Source organism: Olea europaea, unplaced genomic scaffold (assembly GCF_002742605.1).
Source record: "Olea europaea var. sylvestris unplaced genomic scaffold, O_europaea_v1 scaffold3756, whole genome shotgun sequence".
In the NCBI taxonomy this organism is placed as follows: Eukaryota; Viridiplantae; Streptophyta; class Magnoliopsida; order Lamiales; family Oleaceae; genus Olea; species Olea europaea.
Window position 1 is genome coordinate 9,260 of NW_019256924.1, and position 4,305 is coordinate 13,564.

General features: G+C 31.9%; 1 pseudogene; it reads left to right on the forward strand.

Moving 5' to 3' along the window:
- The first annotated feature begins 967 nt into the window (after window positions 1-967).
- LOC111386873 lies at window positions 968-1,652 on the forward strand (annotated as a pseudogene).
- Window positions 1,653-4,305: the final 2,653 nt, after the last annotated feature.

The following is a 4,305-nucleotide window of genomic DNA, read 5'->3' on the forward strand; positions in this document are numbered from 1 at the left end:
GGTTCCTTTTTTTTTTTTTTTTTTTTTTGCTCTTGATATTATAGAATTAGAATTTCTAATTCTCAATAGTAATGAAATTGAGCTTTACGGCAGCAAGTGGGGATGAGGCAAGTGGGAGAAAGAATGTCAATGGTTTACACTCGTGGTGGATATATAGGAATGTTATTTAAATTCATATTATTATTGGAATCTAAAAAAATTGCTTATGTACAATGAGTCAGTGACTTTCTAAAATATTCTCTTATTCTTAAATGGGACAATTGAAAAAGAGAAGATGAAGAAATGTGATATCAGAATATAGTTATGCAATTAGTGAAATTAGTTTCATTCATCTGTTAGTGGAGAATTTTCAGTTTGGCAAGTATTCTCTACCCATGATTCTTCTTTTCATTTACATAAAGCTTTAGTTAAGTATCTATCTCAATAATCTCAGTCGAACATGTATTATGAACATTAAGAACCTCAGAATTTGCTCAGTTCTGATGGACTTGTGCTGAATGGACGGACATTAGAGTTCATCTGCTTTCTTCAATGTACTAAAGCATTTCCGCCTTGTTTCACTCTAAAAATGAAGAAAGACTTGTTAGAAATCACTGGTTGGGGTTATTCAACCAAGAAATGCCAAGGATCGACACAAGTTTGCCGACGTCCTCTATCTAAATTATCAAAGTTGACATTTCCAGCCACATGCCTTCATGTAATCACAAGATAGAGCCTAACACTTGTATCCATATGAAAATATGATGAAATCGGGTCATTATATCATGCTATATGTGAATATGCTTTAAGTAGTGTCTTGTTTATCTGAAAAGCCCTAAAAGATTCGAGGCAGAACTAAAAGGTGTCATTTCAAACGGTCATTCATTTGAGATACATCCAAAACTTTGAAAGAATTTTCATATTTTTTAATATATATACTTCTATGAGAAATTAAAGAAAATTTCAAATAAGTAATTCAACACCTTCACTTGCCTCTTTAAGTACAACTTCAAGAGACATTCCATATCACAGACCTAGTCACATACAGACAAATCTTCATTAATTTGTTCAAGAAAATCTTCATTTTTTCTTTCTCTTTCTTTTTTTCCCCTCTTTTCCCATCAAATTAGCACCCCTTCGAACAACTTCGCTGCATTTGATGGATCGTATAGCAAAACTGGCTTCACAAAAAGCTGTGGTGATCTTTAGTGAAAGTACATGTTGCATGTGCCATGCTATCAAGAGATTGTTTTATGAGCAAGGTGTGAGCGTTATGATCCACGAGCTCAACGAGGATTCAAGGGCCAAAGAAATGGAGTGGGCTCTAATGCGGTTATGATGCAGCAAAGCTGTCCCGGCTGTGTTTATCGGAAGAGAATTTGTGGGCTTTTCTAATACTATTATGACTCTGCATCTCAATGGTTCACTTAAGAAGTTGTTGAAAGATGCTGGAGCATTATGGCTCTAATTATAAATGGAAGACATGTTTTGAACTAAATGAGGAAACTAAACACGAGTTTCCACACTTTTTCCCATTTTCCTGGGGCGGTTAATTTAGTACATATGTTGTACTATATGAAGGTTGTCTGTATATAGAGCCTGCCTTTTACACTAATTCAGTTGCATTGATGAGCAATTCAGTAGAGCTTTTCTGTTTCCCCTTTTTTTTCCATAGCCAGCAATAAAAGATCTCTATGTTTGAACTACACTTCTATAATGCAATCAACTAGTTTTATATAACCAATTCTGAATTTCAAGTCCAAGAACGATGCAAAGATATGAAAAATCAGACACCAGCCAAAACATTAGTACATTACTTCTCCTAAAACAAACAAATCAGAAAATTCCTGAGAAACACCAGCTGGGATTACTTATGATGATGCCTGGCATTGACTTTCATAAATTGTGACTTGTGAGTATCTAATGCCCATGACTGCGTTAAACCATCTCATGTAAAAATCAATACGATCCCTCAAGAGCTAGCCAATTCTTTCATCAAAGGGTACAAGACTTGAACTCAGGACATATGTTTGGACTAATATCAAGTTAAAGTACCTCATCAAAGAGCTAGACCTGTCGGAGAATGGAAAAGTTCATTCATTTAAGCTCTTGTTTGACTCCCTTTAAAATTTTAATACATTTTTCCCTCTCTTCTTTCCAATAAAATAATATTACACGTAAATAAAAAAAAAATCCTCCTTTTTAAAGCACACATTCCCAAAAAATATTATTCCACAATATGTTTTACCAAAATTTATCATCATAATGTGTGTCAAACAAGGGCTAAATTTTGCCTTTATTTTCAACAATGTACTATTACTTTGACCATATAGATTAAACATAATGTAATCGATACATGTGACACCTCTCTAATAGCTTAAAGATGGTTAACAAACTTAAAATCACAATGATTTATCTATCCTTGTTAGTCTTTGTGAGGTTCCAAAACATGCAGATACCGACTAATAATTTTCCATTTATTGGGATACATATAAAATGCAAATACAATGTACAAAACAAAAAGGACATTGGGGATCTAAGAAGTACCGATTCTTGTAAACTTGTTAAATGCCTGTATCTAATACGTATCAAAGTTTCAATAGTCCCTAATACCCTCGATACATACCAAATACTTTTTTTAAAAATTATTTTACATATTTTTATATTTTTTATATTTTCAATATGTATCCGATACGTATTCTTTAATTATTTTATATTTTTGTATAGTTTTCGATATGTATACGATATTTCATGGGTCAAATGCACCTTTACTACAAAACATTGCTTTAAAACTTCTTGTGCAACCTTCTTCTTCATTTAATGCTGAGAGAGATTGGAGTGCATACTTTTTTGAACACTTTACGGAAAAGAAAAAAATAACTCTATTGCGAACTAAAGAATAGGTTTTCATTCATAACAATTTGCATTTTTATTAAGAAAATAAATTTATATTCAAAAGAAGAATCCAAAATGTGGAAAATTGCTGAAAACTCATTTGATACTCTTGAAGGTATTGAATTGCTTGAGGTTGTTAATCTATCATTAGATGAGTCAGAGTTGGATAGTGTTATTTTTAATAATAATGAAGAAACTAATATTGATGATGTTGAAAAAAATGACGTTTCGACAATAAATAATTAAGATAAGGGTATTAATGTTTTTATATATTAATAAATTACGTTGAACTTTATAAGACATATCGGTGTATCTTAATTTTTTTCAAAAAGTCGTATTGACGTATCTGTATTTTATCGTATTCTAATTACGTATCTATATCCGTGCTTATTAGATTGGGGTAGCACAAGTGGGGGAATGAATGTCAATGTTTTATACTATTTGATGGATTTATATGAATATTGTGGCAACTAGAATTATTACAAGAATCAATTGGACTGCTTATGTACATTAACTTTACAGATTATTCTTTAATTCTTAAACAAGAAACTTGAAAAAGAAAAGATGAACATCTTAAATTCTCATCTTCTAATAAAACAATATCGTTTTCTTTTTTGGGATTTTCATTTCAAAGATATTAATATATCCCCTCATATGTAGGTCGGATTCATTTTTTCATCACAGGGATGAGAGTTGAGCTTAGCACATTTCATGTTAAAGCACCTCATCAAGAAGTTTAAGCTTTGATAAAGAGGAAAATTATATTAATTTTAAATTTTGCATTTGCTTTCAAAATTGTATTTTCATTTACTATGTGGATTTAGTTGTAAACATGATCTAAATGAAGACACGCTAGTCCTATCTACTAGCTTAAAGTTGGTTAACAAATACTTGTGCAAATAAAATTACAATCATATCTCTTCAACTTTTGTCACCGATAAGCAATGACTTCATAAGGAAAAGTCTATATGTACATAATTATTGCACATAATGTTGTCAATAATCTGATATGACAATCACCCGGTTGTTGATGTGAAAGTGTAAGATTTGAATTAAAAGTTGGATCTAATTATAGACACAATTATGTACATGTAGCACTTTCCGACTTCATATTGGGTGATTCTTGGTGACACGACCCGTCCCGAATCACCCTAGTGGACCCGAAACGTGACGTACGCCGATGATAGATGTTGACTAGATGTCAGCTCCATCACCAAGGCTCACTATAAGTTATTACAAGATATGCAATAAAATCAAATGTTTATAAAAACATAGTGCAATGGGCCCAAAACTTTGCTTCGTAGTTTAATCAAATTGACTCCTATCCTTCAACATGTCGTGTGACTCTAACTCTGAAATCACCAGGCTCCTCAAGCTATCAAGGACTAATACTATATATAAAAATTATTTTAGCAAAATATGAGTTGATAG